At 43.6% G+C, this 21,835-nt stretch overlaps 1 protein-coding gene across 5 annotated transcripts in view; it reads left to right on the top strand.

Annotated features, from left to right (window-relative positions):
• The window catches only part of CREB5 (cAMP responsive element binding protein 5), a 404,427-nt gene that overhangs the window by 128,109 nt on the left and 254,483 nt on the right, over window positions 1–21,835 (top strand). The window contains exon 1 of one of the 5 annotated variants that reach the window (XM_086693676.1): window positions 14,989–15,064. The exons of the other annotated variants lie outside the window; for them this stretch is intronic. The gene's annotated coding sequence lies outside the window, so the exon portion shown is untranslated. Of the gene's footprint in view, window positions 1–14,988; window positions 15,065–21,835 lie in introns of those variants that run through there. 5 annotated transcript variants of the gene reach the window in all.

The raw sequence follows: 21,835 nt of genomic DNA, 5'->3' as shown, positions 1-21,835 counted from the left end.
TAATGTAATTGGTTGGCAGGGTCAGCCCCTCTCTGTGAGCATTAGCCATGCGGATGGTAGGAAGAAGCAGATAAAAGATTGGGGGGGCAGCATTTTGTCTGTCACCGTGAAGAAGGAGCTTTCATTTCAGCACTACATAGATCAATTATTGCAATCCTGGAGACAGCCTTCTCTTCAAGTTAGTAAAGTTCGCATTTTTGAAAACTTCCTTCCTTGAAAACAGAATCTAAAAGGTCCACTTCACTCCTGCTGTCAAAGCCAAAACCCCAACCAAACAAAATCAAACAATATACGTTTAAAAAAAAAAAAATAGAAGGAAGGTTTTTTCTTTCCTTTTTTTTTTTTCCTTCTTCTACTAACCTACTCCACTGATTTTTGGCAGCTCTTTCTGGAACTTCGAGGACAACGTGTTATCTTTTGACTGGTATGTCTCTGGGTGATTAATTTGTTTAAATTGCTTCACTTGTTGCCTACTTGGTCTGTAAGCACTACCTTATCCTTTCGGAGGGACGCTAAGATATATTTCCTTGCTTCTGACCTAAGCATTAATTACAGGAGCCTATGCAGAAGAAGAGGCAGAAACACTTCGTTGTTCCCACAGTGGTGTTATACCTGGGCCATTCAGCTGCTCGTGTGATTTTCAGCAATGTTCTGAAGGCCATTCTGAAAAAAACATAGACCATTCCCTGCTGCCGGCGTATATTTTTAAAATTCTCTTTTACTTCCTTTGGCTTAAAGTTTCTTTCAAACTTCAGGTGCCGACTTGAGCTAATCAACACTGTTCAGTAATTTCTCAGATCAGAGTACTTTGTCATCACGGTTTGGGAAAACCTCCCCTTCGTTTCTCTCCCGGGTCTTCAGTTCCCACACCCATGCACCTCTCCTTCCGTAGCCACCTACTCCAAAATATTCATCGTATGTTCTTCCATCTGCACGCATCCTTATAAAAACATCGTTGTGTGTGCTGTTGAATATCAACGCGCTATTCTGCCATTAGTTTTCTCACGCGACACTTTTTTAAAATTTTTTTTTTTTTTTAACATTTATTTATTTTTGGGACAGAGAGAGACAGAGCATGAACGGGGGAGGGGCAGAGAGAGAGGGAGACACAGAATCGGAAACAGGCTCCAGGCTCTGAGCCATCAGCCCAGAGCCTGACGCGGGGCTCGAACTCACGGACCGCGAGATCGTGACCTGGCTGAAGTCGGATGCTTAACCGACTGCGCCACCCAGGCGCCCCTCACGCGACACTTTTGTAAAGGTCTGTTCTTGTTGCACACTTCTTTGTTGTTGCTAACGGCTATATGGCATACCACATTTTGTTTTCCGTTTTATCAGTTGGTGGCCTTTTGGGTTGTTTCCACTTTTCAGCTATTAGGAATCGTGTTGCTGTGAACACTTGGGTACACATTTTTGTATGGATATAGTCTTTGTTCCTCTTGGGAATGTACCTTGGCATGGAACTGCTGGGTCCTGTGGCAGCTCGATGTTTAGGGTTCTGAAGAACGGCCAGACTATTTTCCAAAGTGGCTGCGCCATTTACAATCCTAACAGCTTGAGGGTTCCAATTAGGGTCCATTATTGCAAGGCCAGTCTATATCACTGGCCTCATATGGGGTCAGTGATCAAGACCTGGCGATTGGTGGGAGAGGGGATCTGCATGGAGCTTGTAGATGTGGGCTTCAGTCTCTATGACAACGATTCTCAGCTAGGATCACCTTACCCCATCTCAATAGCTCAATTTTAGGGTTATTTTACAGGTAGTTGTCTGACCAATTTTGTCCACTGAAAATAACTGAGCTGGGCGGGATTGGGTGTCGAGAAACCTGAATTCAAGCCCTGATTTTGCCACTTATTCTGTGATATTGAGTAAATTGTCTGTCTTGGCTTCTTCATTTGTAAATTGCATGCGTGTGGGGACCACCCTAGGTGCAGACAGAGCTGTGGGTGGGGAGAAAAGAGGGGCAGGTTGGGGGCCAGAGCTAGAGGCTAAAGATAGAGCCCTAAGGAGTTGAGGTTTGTTAATTAATTTAAACCTGACCTTCCAGGCCGTTGTGATTGTGCATTTGTCAAGGTAGGAGGCGACATCTTTATGAACTGATTTGTGACTATAAACAATTCAGTCATGTGGTATATAGACCTTCATCTGTATTCTTGTCTTGCACCCCCCAAAATAGAAGGGGGCTGGGTTGTAACCATGATTTTGTATAGACCTGCATGAGAATATAAGGACATATAGCCTATGCATATTTAATTTCCCTGAATTGATCCTGGTTGTTTTTCAGAATGACCACAGAATGACTATGATAGCATGTGATTCCTAATTCCCCATATCAACACCAACACTAATAATAATCCACATTTCTGTTTTATGCTGTTCTCCTTTTAATTTGCATTTCCCTGATTACTACTAGTAAATTTAAACATCTCTCCATATATGTTTATTTGGACTTTCTTTTTTTTAAATTCCTATTCATATTTTGTATTCATTTTCTACTGGGTGTGCTATCTCTTTCTTGTTTATTCTTGGGATATATACATGTTGTGGGAGGGGGAGCCAATGATTTTTAAATTGTAATGGAGTCAGAAAAAACAGGAGCTTCTTAAAAAGTCAGCATTACTCTCTCTCTCTATGATATATATATCATATATACATATATATGTGTATATATGAATATATGATATATGATATATATGTATTTGAGATATACATCTATATGAGGAGAGAAAAGAGAAGTATATAGTGAATCATCTCCAACGTAGATTCCAAGCAGTCTACTCTTTATAATTACGTAGATTCAGAATGTGTCTTTCTAGACTGCTGCCTTTCAGTTAAGATCATGTCCTGTTGAGATCAGTCTTGCCTTAAACCCATGTGAGTGTGGAAGAGATCTCCCCTTCGCTCTCTCCTCTTTGCCCCTGCTCTCAGGAAACAATGTTTGCAAGAAGTGGCAAAGATGCTATTGGATATTGTGGGGCATTGCTGTGTTTGAATTGGGGGCAGGGAAGTGAAGGCCAAATCATTCACAATAATTTCTTCTGACGTCTCAAAGTTCTATGTTTGGCCAACATGACTTCCTCAGTCTCCCCTTTTGGAATAATATCTACTTGTAGTGTTTGTCTCTCCTATTTTATCTTTCTCTCTAGGTCAGGGGGCCACATTTTCCTTTAGTTTATATTGCCTTGTCCCTTAACAGTGAGTACACCAGTGATTCTCATCCCACGGAAGTACTACCTGCTCTGAAAGACTCATCTTTAGTTACTTGTTGAAGAGCTCCCTGACTGCACCAATCAACAGTCACCTTTTTATCCTCAGTTTCAGTCGGGACTTCCAGAGAAATAGAATCCATAGGAGATATTTGTCTGCCTCTCTAGCTCTATCTCTGGACAGAGAGAGGAGAGAGGACGTAGAGATGGAGGAGAGGAGGGCCTAGGAAGTTGGAAGCTTATAAAGCAGGCTGGCAGACTGGAAATTCAGGGAAGAGTTGATTTTGTATTCTTGAGTCCAAGATCTGTAGGCAGGAAATGCAGATAGGGTTTCTGTTTTGCAGTCTTGAGGCCAAATTCCTTCTTTGAGAAACTTCAGTCCTTGTTCTTAAGACCTTCAACTGACTGAATCAGGCCCACTCACATTATGCAGGATGATATGCATTATTCAAAGTCTATTGATTTGGGGGCACCTGGTTGCTCAGTCAGTTAAGGGTCTGACTCTTGATTTCGGCTCAAGTCATGATCTCAACAGTTCGTGAGATCGAGCCCCGCCTTGGGCTCTGCATTGACAGCACGGTGCCTGCTTGGGAGTCTCTCTCTCCTCTCTCTCTCTCTCCCCCCTTCCCCTTCTCGCACTCTCTCTCAAAATAAATAAACTTAAAAACAATGTTTATTGATTTTGAAGTTAGTAAAATTTTAAAAATGCCTTCATAGCAGCATCTAGACTGGTGTTTGACCAAACAACTGGTCACGATTGTCTAGCCAAGTTGACACATAAAATTTACCATGATCCTTCAGGACTCTTGAACCACTCATTTAGCCTATAATTGTGTGCAGGCTAGTAACATCTCTTGCATTGTCTGCTTTTGGCATTTAACTTTGTAAGCATATAAGGATTGTCTTGCCAACTTCTTGAAGATAGGGATCATATCTTATACTTCGTATGGGTTTCCCAGAGTACCTAGTGGGATGGTACGCATGTCGGGTCCAAACAACTTAATAAGTATAAAATCATCTCAGTAGTTATTTGAGATAAATAATATATGGATATAGAAATATAAAAGAATGCTTTTGTTTTATTTAAAAATAACCATAATCACTTGCTAATAGGCTGTGTGCACCTGTTGGACGCTCTACACTTCCCAAACCGTAGAGTCTGATTAGACAGAACCACCCTTGTTTTCTGTTCCACATTTGTTTTTGCATGGTATTTACTCTTTATCACAGCAACCACCAAAAATCCAGCTTTGCAAAGTTGTGATATACTCCAAAGGAATGTAGCGTGATCTAATGTTGAAACACTGACAACCTCGGGTTGTGCAGTATCCAATGGAGGTCAAGTATAGCCATGTTTCCCTCAAACTTGAGAAGCTCAGTGCAGCATCTGAGGCAGTTAGGCACACAGTTTGGGAACTGCAACTGTAGACATTAAATGTGAATTATTAGATCAAATGTTATAATCTCTCAAATCTAGGAGGAGTGGGAATTTCTGATTTGTACTTAAGACTGAAATTTCTCAGGGCACCTGGGTGGCTCAGTCGGTTAAACGTCCGACTTCAGCTCAGGTCATGATCTCGCGGTTTGTGAGTTTGAGCCCCGCATTGGGCTCTGTGCTGATGGCTCGGAGCCTGAAGCCTGCTTTGGACTCTGTGTCTCCCTCTCTCTCTGCCCCTCCCCTGCTCATGCTCTGTCTCTCTCTGTCTCTCAAAAATAAATAAATGTTAAAAAAAGAAATTAAAAAAAAAAGATCGAAATTTCTCTTTGAGGGATCACATGCTAGGATTTATACTTGTACACCTAGCTGTTCTTCACTTCCGTAGGAAACGATATGCCTCTATTCAGGATAGCATTTCTCCCCTCTTCTCATTCCTGTCTTTTGAAATACATACAGGTTGCTATTTCTTTCGTTGGTTCCTCGCCAACGCCTGTATTTGCCAAAACAGCCTGGTGAACAACGTTGTTTACGCCATTGGATGCCTTTTGTTTTTGCAATGTCAACTGCCTGTTTTATTTTGGTCATTAATTATTATTAAGTATCCCGAGCATGAGAAACCTCATGTAGTGCAGCACCTACGTATGGGAAAGAGAAAGTGCTGTTGTCTCATGGAGGTTATACACCGTGATACTTGTCATTTCTGATGGTTTGCTTCCGACCTTCAGCCACCTGTGAGCCAGCCAAGGGTCACACGAATTAAGACCCCGGAGGCATCAGCCACTTGGTTGGTTTCTCATGCCTGTTCTCTAGCCTCTGCAGTGGATTTTTAATACCTTGGCCTTGGGTTGCTTTTCTGAAGAAGTCTCATGACATCACTAAGCTTCAGGTCTGATGATATTTTAGTCCTACTTTATGTCTCTTTTTTTCTAATAAAGATTTTGCTCCTGCTGCTTCTACTGTTGTTGTTGCTGCCCTTGATTCTCCTTCTTCTTCTCGTCCTCCTTCTTCTCTCTCCTTCTTCCTCCCACTCCTCCTCTTCTCCTTTCTTTACCACCACCTTCTCCTTCCCTTTGTTTTACTTATTAACACATCCACTCTTTCCCTTGCAATGCTTTAGCCCTGAAGAGATAAAAACACCAAGCCGTTGAATAAATGGTTATAGCAACTGGAGTCAGTCTCCCAGGTCCCTGGATCTAGAACATTTCTTCCAAAGGACGGGGAGATCAGGAATAGGAGCACTGCCTGGTTGTGGAGGTGGCTTACATCAATGTCCGAATCAAGATGGCCATCGCTGGCAATTTTTTTTTTGCTTTCCAGTTTAACGAATGACTCTGTCAGATGCTGACCCTGCTCGCTCACTTCTGTCCCTTCTGCCTTCCCTAACTCCTTTCCCGGAGGGCCACCCCATTCCATCTCTCCCACCAGCGCCGTACCACCTTGACTTCTACACTTGAATTTTGCATTCCACTTTTGACTCCAGCCCGTAAAATGTTCTTGTCGCCATCCCCAGTCAGGTGGATGCTGCCATAACTCCTGTGTGATATCAATAACCCACGCCAGTGAAGCCAATGAGGTAATTTTCCCTGAAGCTCTAAATATAATTTAACAAGTTAAACACTGTAACATTGTGGTGAATGTGCTATTAAGGGACTGTAAATTGCTTACAAAGCATCAATAAACACAGTGCCCTAAAGCGAGGGGCTGTTAAGACTTTATAATCTAAAACAGCACTTGGAGTATCACCCTGAGGCTTTAGCTTCACGTCAGATAAAACCAAAGCGGCTGAAGTCTTTAGTTGATGCCAAATGTACGCAGGAACACAACAAGCTTTAGGGGGTAATTACTTTTCAAGTGCTTGATGTGGATTTGCTGGGAAACACATCTGTTATCAAATTTGCCAATGATTAATATGATTCTTCCATTTCCACAGAAAACAGGGGAAGTCAAGTTGATGGTTACAAGTGCCAAGCCAATTGGTATGTGGCCCTTATAGATTCATGCTGTGTCATTTTCTTGGGATAAGAACAAAAGTTTCAGTATAATCTACTGTCATACCTTGGGTTGTACCCTATAGGATTATGTGTGTCGAAAACTATTTTGTGGAATTAAATTATCTTCGGTATTGTTGAAAGGGTGCAGGGTTTTAAAAGCTAATGGCCTCTGTTGCAGGTGAAATAATTCATATTCTAGATTTTACAAGGCCTAAAGCTTCTTTCTCCTTCCTTCCCCTTTCCCTGATGTGCACCCGACCATGGTCAAATCCTTTCACAGGACACACTCCTTCTGCAATTCCTTCCCATGTTCATATCCTCAGCCAACTGGTGACTAACCCTTTTTGTGTTTTAACTGTTGTCCAGAGTATTTGGCCTAAAGTATTTGCATTTGAGTTCTGGAAAGCTCTTAGCATTTTACAAATGTTACCTCATTAATCACACAGCCATCAGACTGACAGTGTTTGCCTTATATTAAAAGTGGTGGAAAAAAGAAAGTTCTGAGTGGCCCAGAGACCTGACCAAGGTTGCATGGTGAGTTGGGGGCGAGAGAGAGAAAGAGAGAGAGAGAGAGAACTTATCATCTCAGGCACTCTTCCATCCCCCAGCCCTCACACCCTGTCACCGCCCAACACCATTCTCTGAGGGTAGGGCCTTTGGGTCTGCGGGATTTCAGGGTTACCTTTGTGATTTGGAACCGTTCTGTTCTTTACTTCGGACTAGCCGGCTGAGTTGTATTTTAAGGCTGAACAAAAAGCCCCTGAGCAGGATTAAAAGGTTTCTTTTCTTCCTTCATAGTCGGGACCATCCCAAGACTATAGGGAGTTTCTATCTTGTGCCCTTGGGCTCTAGTATGAGATACTAATTCCCTGATGACAGACAGTAACTGTAAGGGAAGGACTCATCACCGGGGTTGACAACAACACGCAGGATGCTCTCTGTCCATCTACCACTATTGCTAGGTAGCAACTCAGCTCTCAGCTGCGCAGGCTTGAGACTGTCCCTCTACCTTTCCAGCCTCCTCCTTCAAGCTGCATTCCGAGTTGTCCTGGGGCTTTGTCTGCTCATCGGGATGCACCAGGGTTTCTGCCGCCTGGGCGCGTGAGCAAAAAGGTGTTGGGAAGACGGTGGAAGGAGGGAGACGATGCAGGAATATTTGATCTGGGCTTCACAGCCCACTCGGGATGGCTTCGGTCCTGGGGCTCCAGGAATTCATTCTCTGTGGTAAAGTGTAAGGTGGACAAGAGCCAGGGAATCCCTCTTACACGAGGATTACTAACCCTGTTTCCAGCTGGGAAGCAGGTCACTGTCCAGGAGATGTTTCCATCGATGCTAGTCATCCAGGCTTGCTCGTCCTATGTCTCTAAGCACTGTGGGCACGATTCAGTTTTCTTTCCTGGATTTCCTCATACCAATAGGAGGCACTCCAAGTGGGCTACTTACGTCTCGATGACAAATGATAAAAACACTAAGACCAAGCAGTTTTCTAAACACGAACCACTTCATCTTACTTGCGAGTGGCTGTAGTTAATTTCCAAATTCTGTAGCAGTGTGGGACACCCCCCTTCTCACCCGTCCCTAATTTATTTCTTAAAACCCGGTCCAAATATATCATGGGAGATGCACCATGACTTGCCTTTCTTTCAAGTAATGCATTTTTGTGTAAACATGTTGTTTATGAAAGAACCTTTTACGGATGCTTGGTGTTGCCTTTGCTCAAGAAAATACATTTTAAAAGAATTCTCCCCAGCCTGGCATGTAATGTTTCATTAGCCAACATAACCTTGTTTATTTGCTTTTTAAAATTTTATTTGGGAAAGGAAATCAATTTGCACCCCTGACATGCTGCCAGGTTCCTGTTTATAAGCACACAATAGGCAGCTCGGAGGGGGCAAAAATATATAGTTTATGATTTCAGCATTAAGTATGACGCAATCTGTGTACGAAACCATAGAAGCAATAGTGTTTTCCTGTCCCTGCAGCCATGCTCTGGAGTTTCAGCTTTTTATCAGAGTGTTATCCAAGTGTGCACAGAATAAATGGTCCTAATTGGGCTGGGCACTTTAAGTGTGAGGGAGAATTGTCAGGACAAAGGGAGCTCTTTGCCGGGTTTTGTTTTTGTTTTTGTTGAGAAAGTACTTTGAGCAACTGGCGGGGACCCAGCCTTATAACTGTGCCGTGCTGGGCTTTCAGGAGGCTCCATGTGTTCCTTCCATGCAGTTCCGAATGACCTCAGAACTTCTGCTCTCAGAGATTCTGACCGGCCGCAGGGAGGCTGGTAGGGCCTGAGGGCCAGTGTGTCCATCGTCAAGGAGAATCCCTTCCCCTTCACTCCAGATCCCTAATGGTCATTCCGAGGAGATGGGCATCCCTGGACTTGACCCTAACTCTTGCCTCTTTTGAGTGCCTGCCAGTTTTTTGCGGCCCCAAGATGAAATAATTCATTACCTTATTAGTCCAATATATTGAGGTCTGAAGTGAACATGAAATAAAGTCACTTTTTCCACTTTACAGGGGTGAGCTCTAAAATCATTCATCGTAGCCAAAAGAGCACTGAATGAGGAATCAAAAGATCTAGCCTCTTGTCCTATTTCTTTGTCCACTTAGATGTGAACTACTGGTCTGGTCACATCCTCTCCTCTGGCCTCCGTTTTCTTTTCTGTTGAGTCAGGGAGTGGGATTAAAGGCTGTTGATGGGGACAGATTCTTTCAAATCTAAAGTTCTGAGAGCGGGTTCTTAGAGGTTTCATTTAAAAAAAAAAAATCTTTTGGGGCGCCTGGGTGGCGCAGTCGGTTAAGCGTCCGACTTCAGCCAGGTCACGATCTCGCGCTCTGTGAGTTCGAGCCCCGCGTCGGGCTCTGGGCTGATGGCTCAGAGCCTGGAGCCTGTTTCCGATTCTGTGTCTCCCTCTCTCTCTGCCCCTCCCCCGTTCATGCTCTGTCTCTCTCTGTCCCAAAAATAAATAAATGTTGAAAAAAAAATAAAATAAAAAAAAAAAAAAAAAAAAAAAAAAAAAATCTTTTCCTTGAGGTTGGAATTTCTTTTTGCCTGTTTTCCCAGCCTGCATCCAAGCTGGATCTCCTGTTTCGGGTTTATCCGTCCAAAGTCAAGGGACTCTATTCCTAATGAAGGTAGAGACATCATCCCTCCTTTTTCCTGCCCCAGTTGCCACTGTTTCCGTAATTATCTTAACTTCGGTAGATCTGCTTTTCTTTTGTTCCTTTTCACATTCCTATATTACCACTGAAACCTGACCATTAAATCCTGTACATTAAAGAGTTTGTAGCTCCGCTGGCCAACATCTCTTTGGTTACAGACACCGTACCTGGAGGCGGGACAGGGTCCCTTTCTATCCCTCCCTGCCATTCACAGCACCAGCCTGTAACCTTGGCCTCTTACTGAAGCCCTGAAGGGTTGTTTCCAGTTTTTTTTTTTTTTTCAACGTTTATTTATTTTTTTTGGGACAGAGAGAGACAGAGCATGACTGGGGGAGGGGCAGAGAGAGAGGGAGACACAGAATCGGAAACAGGCTCCAGGCTCTGAGCCATCAGCCCAGAGCCCGACGCGGGGCTCGAACTCACGGACTGTGAGATCGTGACCTGGCTGAAGTCGGACGCTTAACTGACTGCGCCACCCAGGCGCCCCATGTTTCCAGTTTTTAAAGTGACTCTTTATTTGGCTGAGCATGCCATGAGCTCTAGATATGCTCTGTATTTGAATCTAGAATGTTCACATGAGTGAACCAGGGAGGGAGGGTGACTTGAGGGAGAGCTTGAATACAAGGGTAATCTTTCATTATTCATCTCTGCTAGTAATTAGAAGGCACTACTAAATAGATGTAATTGGATTGTGTCACAAAAATTAAGATAAAAGGCCATAAGCAATTCAACCTCTTTCTACCACTGGCCAAGCATTCCTCCCCCTTCTCAGCCTCCACTTGAATTTTGTTCAGCCAGTGGTAAGTAGCATTGTGTGTGTGTGTGTGTGTGTGTGTGTGTGTGTGTGTAGAAAGTTTCCCCAAATGTGGTCACCATGTGCCAGAAAGGTAAGTTTTCTGGATTCCCTCTACACAAAGTTACAAACTAGGGATGAAATAGGTCTTTTCCCTCTGCTGCCTCTGGAAGAGCATGAAAAAGGCCTTCAACAAGAAGAGTTCTTGATTTTAATGCCAGTCAATGGAAGGGAGGAGAGGAAGGCGAAAGAGGTTTGTTTTAACCTTGTCATCCCTTCTTCAGACATGGAGCCTCAACCTTCATCAAAAGTAGAGATATGACAGAATTTTAGAATCAGTCACCTGGGTGGCTCAGTCTGTTAAGCATCCAACTTCTGCTCAGGTCATGATCTCACGGTTCATGAGTTCGAACCCCACATTGGGCTCCGTGCTGGCAGCATTGAGCCTGCTTGGGATTCTCTCTCTCTCTGCCCCTCCCCCACAATCACTGTCTCTCTCTCTCTCTCTCTCTCTCTCAAAATAAATGAATAAACTTTTAAAAATGCTTTAAAAAAAGAATAAATGGGGTAAAATATAAGACAAGGCATCTATAAGGACCCTGAGGCTTTGGGGACTGGTTTTTCCTATGGCAGCAGAAGGGAGATCAGATTTATGCCTAAACATTGTCATTTCTTCTTTTTTTTTTTAATGTTATTTATTTATTTTGAGAGACAGCACAGTGGAGGAGGGACAGAGTGAGAGACACAGAGTCCAAAGCAGGCTCCAGGTTCTGAGCTGTCAGTACAGAGCCTGATGTGGGGCTCGAACTCAGGAACCACAAGGTCATGACTTGAGCTGAAGTTGGATGCTCAACTGACTGAGCCACCCGGGTGCCCCATTGTCATTGTTTCTTAAAAAGGGAATGGAGAGTTAATTAGCTACCCACAGAAGTCAGTATTATGTGTAATTGCAGAACTAACTTATGGGCAAAGATGTTTAATCAAAGTGAAGATAATATAAGAGATTCAAATATTTTGTGTTTCATCTTTTGCCCTGAACATGCCTTTTACCAATGGTTACAAACCTTTAAAATGGCTCTTCATTCTCAGATTCTATTTGACTTTTAAGAGCAGATTTAAATTTCTTTAATTTCATCTATAGCAGTTGGAAACTATTTCATAAAGCGATACTAAACTATATACGTGTGAAAAGACATCTGAGAAACATTTCTTTATACATGGGCTATCTGCAGTTAGGCTTTTTAAAAAGTAACCAGACAACATTCAGATATTTAAAAAACAAAAACTTGGGGCACCTGGGTGGCTCAGTTGGTTAAGCGTCTGACTCTTGATTTTGGCTCAGGTCATGATCTCTCGGTTCGTGAGTTTGAGCCCCGAGTCGGGCTGTGTGCGCGGACAGCATGGAGCCTGTTTGGGATTATTTCTCTCCCTCTCTCTCTGCTCCCGCACTCCCCCAAATAAATAAATAAACTTCAAAATGAAATAAAAAAACTTATCTGGGGAGCAAAAATAAACACACACATATATTATCAGCTTAAGGACATATCAACACAAAGGGATAGACATGAAGCCTGTCGTCCAAGGACTGACTTACTAAAGGCTCCAGCAGTGTGGGTGTGGTTCTTGCGTGGGTACCTGACTCTCCTGGAATCTCATCTTTATTTTAGATTTAGAAATATTATTTCTTAGTCTATCAAATAATCAGTGATTTGTCCCACCTTGAGGTTGTCAATAGAGCACAAGAGGATGAAAATGAAGATGGAAATACACAGGATGTCCAAGTGATCAAAGAGCAGGGACCCATAGATTTGGCGTTCTAATACAAGAGTGACAGGTTGCTGGGGGAGGTCATCTCGATATAGACGTTTCATTGGCATTAGTGCTTCTATTTAGCCAGCCAACCCATAAATTCTGACTGTCTAGAGTAGAAAACTGCACCTTCTACGTGTCCTCACTTTCCTGCCGTGCAGTAACTTCGGTGGAAAAGAGAATTGAACTCCGCGCTGTTATGGCCCTATGGTACGGAGACAGCAGGTGCCAATTTCTTCCCTCTGTGACTCCCACATACCAAGTTGTTCTTCTTCCAAGCTCAGTTGTTTCACCAGGAGGAATGTAGACACATTGGAAGCTGTGGCCTAAAAGTGAGACCTTGTTTTGAGGGTGTGTAACTGGGTTCAGAGGAGCCGTGCCTGCCCCAGCTCATCTTTGTGGGGTGGAGCTGGGTTACTTGGGTGCACTGTGGGACAGGCTTCACTCTGCCTTGTATTGTTTTTATCAGTCCCATCATGATTTGTTAAGCACACGGATAAATGCAGAGCCAGTTCAGCTAGTGACAGTCCTGTCCTTATATGGTTTAAATTAGAGAGGAAATAAAGATACAGATAACATTTCTTTTTTTTTTTCAGTCATGGTAGGTGGGGTGGAATGCAAACTGTGTTACTGCGTCCTAGTGGGGTTTCTGATCTTTTGGATCTCTCGCATATCATAATGTGTGTGTGTGTGTGTGTGTGTGTGTGTGTGTGTGTGTGCGCGTGTGTGCGCGCGCGTGTGTGAACATGGTGTGTATACATATATAGAGAGAAAATATCTGGAGAGGTATAGTAAACTATTAGTTTTTTTTCTGTATGTTGGGATGATGGGTGGTTTTGTTCCTTCCCATGTATTGTTTTTCCTCACAAATTTTCTCTAATAAGCAAGTATATTGCTTGTGAAATAAAATAAATTTAATCAAACATACTTGTGCTAGATATTTTCTCAGTGTCCATCTGGGCCCATTTTCCCCCTATTCCACCCTGCTGTCTACCCTGAAAGGCTGGCCTTTAACCTGTGTGTTCCTGTTGGATTTGGGCCAGTGGCCATGAACTACCACAGTAGGTTCCAGAAAGGGAGAAAAGGGGACCTGGGTGTCTATTCTCCCAGCTGCCTCAGTTAGTTGTCTTCTTTGACCAAAGGTCCCAGGTCCTGCCAGATGCCCTGTCCACACAGCTCTCTCCTCCCTGGTCTCCTGCTAACCTGTCTCTCTCCTGAGGTCTGGTAACCTCTCCCTTCTCTCAACTCCTATAGGCCTAGGAACGCTTATTGGCCCCAGGGTACTGCAGTGTGGCTGTGGCTTCCCTGCACTCTGCCCACACCTTTGCAAATAGTTTCTTGATTAATCAGTCCTCAAGTTACACAATTTCAGTGTGCTGTCTGTTTCCTTTTGGCATCCCAAGTGATATAGTAGTCAAATTTTCTAATTGCAGTTATACATTTATCTGCAGCAAGTCTGCCCAGAAAAACTAAAGCATCAGTTTCTTGGGGCGCCTGGGTGGCTCAGTTGGTTAGGCGTCCAACTTCAGTTCAGGTCACGATCTCACGGTGCGTGTCTCCCTCTCTCTCTGCCCCTTACCCACTCCCTCTCTCTCTCTCTCTCTCTCTCATTCTCTCAAAGATGAAACAACATTAAAAAAATTGTTTTAAATAAAAAAATAAAGCATCAGTTTCTTTCTGGGCTTAGAATTTTATCAATGCTGTGAAACAGTAGTGTCTGATGGTACAATAGAGTGAAATGAGATTTTAGAAATTAAGAAATGTGAAGGCTTCAAGACTGGTACAGAAAAATGAATTCATGACTTTTATTTTATTACTTTTTAAATTTTTAAAAATGTTTTTATTTAGTTTTGAAGGAGAGAGAGAGAGAGAGGCAGAGCATGAGCGGGGGAGGAGCAGAGAGAAAGGGAGACACAGAATCCAAAGCAGGTTCCAGGCTCTGAGCTGTCAGCACAGAGCCCAACGCGGGGCTCGAACTCACGGACCTGAGCCAAAGCTGGACACTCAACCGGCTGAGCCACCCAGGCGCCCATGAATTCATGACTTTTAAAGAAGTATTTTCAAAACATGGCATCCACAGAGAAAGAGATAAGAGAGATTTCTAGTGGTTCAAAAAGAATAGAGTCATTGGATTTTGTGTCTTTTTTTTTTCTTTTCTTGCATATTGTCTTAAGAATAAGGATCAGAAGTAGTTTGGTGCTTTTGGATTGGAGTAAGTGAGGAAGGAATGGATGTCATGATGGGAAAGGATGAACTAAGTAAGGGAAATGTGGATTCAAGGAAGTTGAGTTGTCAGTTTAGAGTGGCCAGCCTCAGACATAAGGCTCATTGGGAGGTAACGTTTGAACAGACATTCGGAATTGGTGGCAGAAGGAGATGTGAGGAGAAGGAGAAGGAACCTTTTCAGGGGGTGGGGTGGGGAGGGGGGAGCAGCCAGTGCCATGGCTATTGTATGTCTGCAGAACATTGAGGAGGCCAGTATGTGTCTAGAGCAGAGCGAGTAAGGTTAGGAGTAGTAGGAAGTGATGAGGTCAGAATGGTAATAAGTGGTATAATGTAGGCTTGGGAATGTACATTGTATGTGCTGTAAACATAGAAACCGTCTATCTCATTGACCCCCATTGCACTTCTCTGGACTCCTAAGGACCCAGAGAACCCAAATGACTGGTAAGAACTCTTATTTTAAAATTTGCTCTTGGGGCACCTGGGTGGCTCAGTCGGTTAAGCGTCCGACTTTGGCTCAGGTCATGATCTCACGGTTTGTGAGTTCGAGCCCCACGTCGGGCTCTGTGCTGACAGCTCAGAGCCTGGAGCCTACTTCGGATTCTGTGTTTCCTCCTTTCTCTGCCCCTCCCGTGCTCATGCTCTGTCTCTCCCTGTCTCTCAATAATAAATAAAGGTTAAAAATTGTTTTTTGAAAATTCGCTCTCAATATTCAGACGAGATTTCCAGAGGCTTCTTTTGAGGACTGTTGCATCCAGTTGTGGCCAGTGCCCCGATGCACACAACAAGTGAATTTCATTTGGTATGGTCAAGGTAAAAATGTTATCTCTTTCTATTAGGATTTCATCAAATAAGACAGGCTCAGTCTCTCATTGATTTCCTGCGTTGCATTATGTCATTTGGGTTTTGGTCGAAGACTTAACAAACACCAGTCGCTGTGATTCAGTTTGCTTGGTAGCAATGGCAGGTGGAGGGTACTTGTCTTCTAATAAAACATCCACTTCCCTGAGTTAATATTGATCACTAGCGCAGCAGAGCAGTAACTTACGTTTGTGAAGGTACTGAACAATTTACAAAGCAAGGCCATTCATGGCAAGCCACCTGACGGGTTCCACCAGAAGCGAAACGAAGGGCAGGCACTCTTATTCTCTATTGTTTCGGAGGAGGAAGTCTATCTTGTAGCACATTTTCCTTCCCACTGAAGATCACATTTCTATTTCATGTTAAGAGCGAGGCTGTTGCCAAATATTCAGGAATGCAGATACTCCACCATTGCTCCAGGCAGGGGAGTTTTCAAGCAGATTCATCTTAGCAGCCAGCCCTACCCTCCAGCTCTTTTGGCCAGGAGAGAAGAGCCGAGGAAGGGGGGGCTTTGGGAGAGGGAAAGGCAAAGTCTCTTCTCAGAACTATAGTAGATCATGAGCAGCACTGAAGAGAGCGCTACATTGGTATTTCTGGTCATTCAGCATAAGTATTTGATTCTCTTTGAAATGCTGAGGAAACAGACCATCAGCATCCTTGTGGTAGTTTTATATTCACCCTTACTTTTGGTAATTTCGCACGTTCTGGTAAGGAAGGAAGGGAAATACGCTTAGTTAATTCTAGAATGGGCCATTTGCCCCGGGTGTGGCCATACCAGGTTCTTAGTGTGTCTCCTCAGCATTTCCCTGTGTGCTCAGTGCCTCTTTCAGGATATCGTGAACGTTTTCTTCCCCCACGCTGTACAGAAGCGGGAGCCTGGCAATGCCATTGGTGCCATTCGCTTCCCTTCCCCATATACACCCCAGGACCCTAGTTTCTTGCTTGTTTGTAATCATTTCACTTTGTCTTCTCCTGTATGTTTTCCAGTTGCTTAGGGGGGGCCTGTCTTGCCTCACTTCATCCAGTGACTTGAATTGACCAAACGCATGGCAATTTGAGGAGACTGTTAAGCTGTGTCTGGCCTCTGTTGATATGACTTATGAGGATTCAAGTCAGCAAATGTTATCTCTCTGTATCTCAGGCTGAAGACGACCGTGTGCCCAATGGGAGGAAATTGTAAATTGGTTGCTCTTTATTATATCATCACCTCAGAAATCCTAATTCATTTGTCCATTCGGTCACTGGTTGTCTAGTTCTGTGTCGGCACTGAGCTGGGCACTAGCAATAGAAGAGAAAATAAGACGGGCGCTTTCCCTTCCAGGAATTTATAATAGGTAACTGGAAATAATAATGATAAAAGTATAGGGACGACTGGGTGGCTCAGTCGGTTGAGCGTCCGACTCCGGCTCAGGTCATGATCTCACGGCCTGTGAGTTCGAGCCCCGCATCAGGCTCTGTGCTGATAGCTCAGGGCCTGGAACCTGCTTCGGATTCTGTGTCTCCCTCTCTCTCTGCCCCTCCCCCGCTCATGCTCTGTCTCTCTGTCAAAAATAAACAAACATTAAAAAAAATTTTTTAAAAATAAAAAAAATAATGATAAAAGTATATATAACTGGAAATGATAATGATAAAATAATAATAAAATGATAGTGATACTATATAACTGGAAATGATAATGAGAAAAATCACACCTTATGACACATGCTATAAAGGAAAGGTTCGGGGTACTGAGGTAGAAAATAGTAGGAGGGTTTTTTTTTTTTTTTTTAGTTAGAGAGGGAACATTGAAAAGGTGATATTTAAGATGAACCAGAGGTTGAACAGAGGAAAGCGGTCTTTCCAAGAATGAGGGGATGTCAGAGGAGAGGAGAGCAAGGGTGGCAGGATAATACATATGTTATTAAAGCTCTTTTCAAGTCATTCTGTATCTTAACTTCATAGTTCCAAGGAAGCCAGGGAATACTATCCTCACTTGTACTAGAGGATAGGATTTAGCTAAGCAGAGAGGAAATTCCAGGCCTGGGGAACGTACCTGCAAAGGTGTGAAGGGGAGAATTTGAACTCATGCGTTGCGTAGTGAGTAGAGAAGGGTGGTCGGAGCGGAGGGCTGGCACAGGGGACAGGGGTAAGAGATGGGGCTGGATAAAAGAGCCTTTGAAGGCAAGGCTAAGAGTGGGCTTTCACGGTGTAAGCACTGGGGAGCCCTGGGAGGTTTTAGAGTTAAGGTATGACATTGGGAAAGTGCTGATTCATACCAATTAATTGGACTCTGCGGTCTGGAGTGGCCTGGGAGGGACCAGAAGGGTTGAAAGCCAGGAGAACAGTAAGAAGTTATAGCGTGGTCAGGGTGGAGGGTTATCAAACTGGAGCTCGTGGGATAGCAAAGAAAAGACAGATGTGGGAATCAGTATGAAGGCAAAAGCAACAGACTAATAAGTCAAGCAAGATCATGTGCTTAATGGTGGAGCTCACATGGAGGTGCAGACCCATTGGCTAGCCCTTCACCCTTTAGGCCAGCGCCTAATCAGCTCTAGAGGGTGGGTCTCTGTTTCTATTGCCTGTGTGAGTAAAGGTGTTTTTCAGATTCGTTTGTTTTTTATCCCTCTGTCTCCTTAGATTTCCATATTGCCTCTGAACTGTAGGTCTTCTGGGAAAGTTGGTTCTTTTTCTTTTTTCTTTTTTGGGAGCACTGTAGTTGCACTCCCTACACGTTCATTCAGCAAACCTCCATGTGGCAGGTATTGTTTTAAGCCCTGGGGACAGCCACGTGAAATCAGAAACTGTTCCTGTTGTCAGAGTCTTCACAGCTAGAAGGGGAAGACCGATCTTAAAAATAAACAAATACACCAATGTGTTATCAGAGCTTTGAAAGAGGTATTTATGGGATAAAATGGAGGACCAAAGAGTGGTTAATTGCGTATAGAGGTGGCGTTACCATTGTTAATGATAACAGTAATGATAATTAAAGTAATGGTTACTAAAAAGTGTTGGGCATTTAATACGCCCAACATTGTACTAAGCTCTGCATTGGCATTACTTAACTAAATATTTATGAAAACCTTACCAGGTATGGTTGTTCCTGTTTAACAAGTGAGGAAAGTAAAGCAAAGAGACGCAATAGACTTGCAGAAAATCGCCACCATTCATGTATTCACTGAAAAATTGAATTTATTGCACGTCTGCAAGGTGCATATCAAGGAGCAGACACTGGCTGTTCTCAGGTGAACCTGGCCTATTCCCTGGTCCAAGTTTGCTGGAGGAAGTGCTTGTGGAAATCAGCCAGGCTCTTTAATGGCAATATGGAAAAGGTACCACGAGAGCACAAAACAGGGAGCAACTAATGGGGCCAGAAGCAGTGGGAGAAGGCTCCACAGAGGAGAAAGGTGCTGGATCTTGGATTGACTGCAAAGAGGAGATATCATGTGCAGAGGTGAAAAAGAGACATGAAATGGAATGAATAGTCAAGAAGCATTGAGGTCTGTGTGTGTGAATGAGAGGGAAAAGGGTAGAGAGGATGAGTTGCCAGGAGATGTTATGGAAAAGATTGATTGGAATGAAATGATAAAAGCTCAGGTCATATGTCAGAGGTATGGCCGGCAGAAGTGTTCAAGTAGGCTGGTGCCACAGTTTCTTGGGGAAGACTCTTGAGAACTTTACCAGGGAGCAGTGAGTACAATATCATTTTCAGGGGCATTAGAGGAGTCTCTGACTTCCAAGATATCTGTGGATGCATCAACCACAGAGATTTGCTCAACTAAAATTCTAGTAACCTGAACGAAGTGGCATCACTTCCTTCCTTTTAACCCATATGATTATATTTAGCGGAATTAACCGAGACACTAAAGCAGGAGGTGAGAGCAGAGACACAGACACTCCACGGCACTGAGAGAATCTGAACAGGAAGGAGCAGGATCTTTGAGAGACACCTGAAAACTGTTTCTCACAGTCGAGGGTGGCACCTGAGAAGACATTTATTGTCTTGAGCATTTTACTACGGTATTAAATGAATAGCTATAAAATGCTTACAGGGATGGTTCAGGGCTCTTTTGTCTAAACCCAGTATTAGAAAGGATGACAGAGGTCTGGAGTTGGAGGAGAGCACAGTCCAGTCAGATGGATCTTGCTGGTCCGTATCTTGCAGGCTCAAGTCTAGAACCTCACTCGGGCCAGGCCTTCCACTTCCTGGGAACGGGTGAGTGTGCTAAAGGCCACTGAGGGTCATATCCATGTGTGAGCTGCTTTTCTACCCGCTGTAAGGGAAGTTGCCTTGGAAATTGAACTTGATCCAAACATCAAAGAAATTACCTCTTTCTCAGCCTTTTGCTTAACTCGTGGAACTATTGAGGAAGCTGAACTTCATCAGAGAATGAGTGAGTGACAGTTGGTTGGTTGTTTTGGTAGTTTGGTAGGAGTATCGTTCAACAGTTTTTGAAGTACAGCTTTCCTCCCTAATCTTAATCTGCCCTGTTCCTTGTAAACCAGTCTCAAAAGACCTGTGCAGGCAATATGACATTAAGACAAGGGTCACGAGTCAACAACTTAGAAATGAATTAATGGTGTATCCCAGTCTTTTCTAGGTATGAAATGGTGGTGATGACATTGCCCCAAGTTAGTGGTAAGACAGATATATTGTAATTCTCAGGATCCCATACCAGCATCAATTAACCATTTCTTTTAATGTCCCTAGAAAGGATAGCAGGTACACTTTATTTTTTGCCATGTCATTTTCCACTAGAAAATATTTTTACAGCAAGACTATACAGGCAGTATGGCTTAGTAGGTAAGAATCTGGACTCTGAAGACAAAGGGCTTAGGTCTGAGCTCCTTCACTTATCAGTTGGATGACTTTGAGCAAGTTACTTAACCTCTCTGTGCTTCAGTTTCTTCCTCTGTAAAACGAAGATTAATAATCCTATGTGCCTCATAGACTAATAAGGACTAAATGAGTTTTCTGCCATATGGTAATGCTGTATAAGTGCTAGCTATTATTAGTAATATTTCTATTAAAATCAGTCATGGGGAGTAGCCACCCAGAATGAACCACTACTCTCTGAGCCTCACGTTCGGAACTATACTAAAAGAGAAGAAGTACACGTATGCTGTCAGCACTGTGCTGGAACATCCGTCCTCTCATGTGGGGCTCACTACAACCCTGTTCATTAGATGATTATCTCTATTTTAAAGATGAGGAAGGTATGGCTCAGAGAACTTAACATGCCCAGGTGCTATTGAGCTGATCTGAACTTGAGCCCTATATTCCAGTGCTCATGTTTTTGTTCCCCTTAGAAGTCTTCTGGGATAAGTAGCATACTCTGAAAAAGCAGAATTTATTTTTTAAAAAAAAATTTTTTTTTCAACGTTTATTTATTTTTGGGACAGAGAGAGACAGAGCATGAACGGGGGAGGGGCAGAGAGAGAGGGAGACACAGAATCGGAAACAGGCTCCAGGCTCCGAGCCATCAGCCCAGAGCCCGACGCGGGGCTCGAACTCACGGACCGCGAGATCGTGACCTGGCTGAAGTCGGACGCTTAACCGACTGCGCCACCCAGGCGCCCCTGAAAAAGCAGAATTTAAATGTGCATGTCAAGGCTGGAATTTTCACAGGGCTCTGTGCTCTCCTCTCCCTTTCCCTGATGCAAAGTTGCCTGAGATGGATTCTTTCTTCTGTTCATCTTTCACAGTGTGGCTACACTAAGGAGAATGTTATGGAGAGAGAGGCAGCTGGCATGGCCCCTGGTGTCCTCCCCAACCCCACTATGTCCCCTCTAATACTTCACTGTCCCCTCTGTCACGGAGCAGCCTACTCTCTTAGTAGAATTCAAAATACTCACTCTGGTATTCCAGCTCCTGAGAGCATCAGAAAGAAGGAGTTAGGACCTTCTAGAATCCTTCCTAAACCTCCAAAGAGCTTAGTCTCTTCTAACACAAGGTTAGAACTTGTGTTATCCTGTGGATGTCTCAGGCATCTTTTGGATGCAAATCATGGATGTTTACATCGGGGAAGTTCTGAAAGTCTTCATAACTGCCCGGGCCTCATTAAGATGCAGACAATTCCAAGATTGCACAACTTGACTTGTAAATGCGTGTCGGGATGACCCTGGCTCTTTATAGAGAAACCCATAAAGTCTCCACACCTTGGCAGTTGGACAGAATATAGATTTGAAGATAGCATTTTGGGACCTTATGGGAATCAACAACCTTCTCCCTGTATGCTCCAACTTTTACTTTCATCTGTGGTCCACTGCCCTTCATCCTTCATGACCACGCCCTGAAATTATAGGTGTCTATAAGAACATGGACATATATTCATATACATTGCGTTGTTTTTTTGCATATTGTATTCCAAGCCCATG

The sequence above is a fragment of the Puma concolor genome, chromosome A2, assembly GCF_028749965.1.
Source record: "Puma concolor isolate L17-30 chromosome A2, mPumCon1.1.hap2, whole genome shotgun sequence".
Classification (NCBI taxonomy): domain Eukaryota; kingdom Metazoa; phylum Chordata; class Mammalia; order Carnivora; family Felidae; genus Puma; species Puma concolor.
This window is presented reverse-complemented; position numbering and strand designations above follow the sequence as displayed.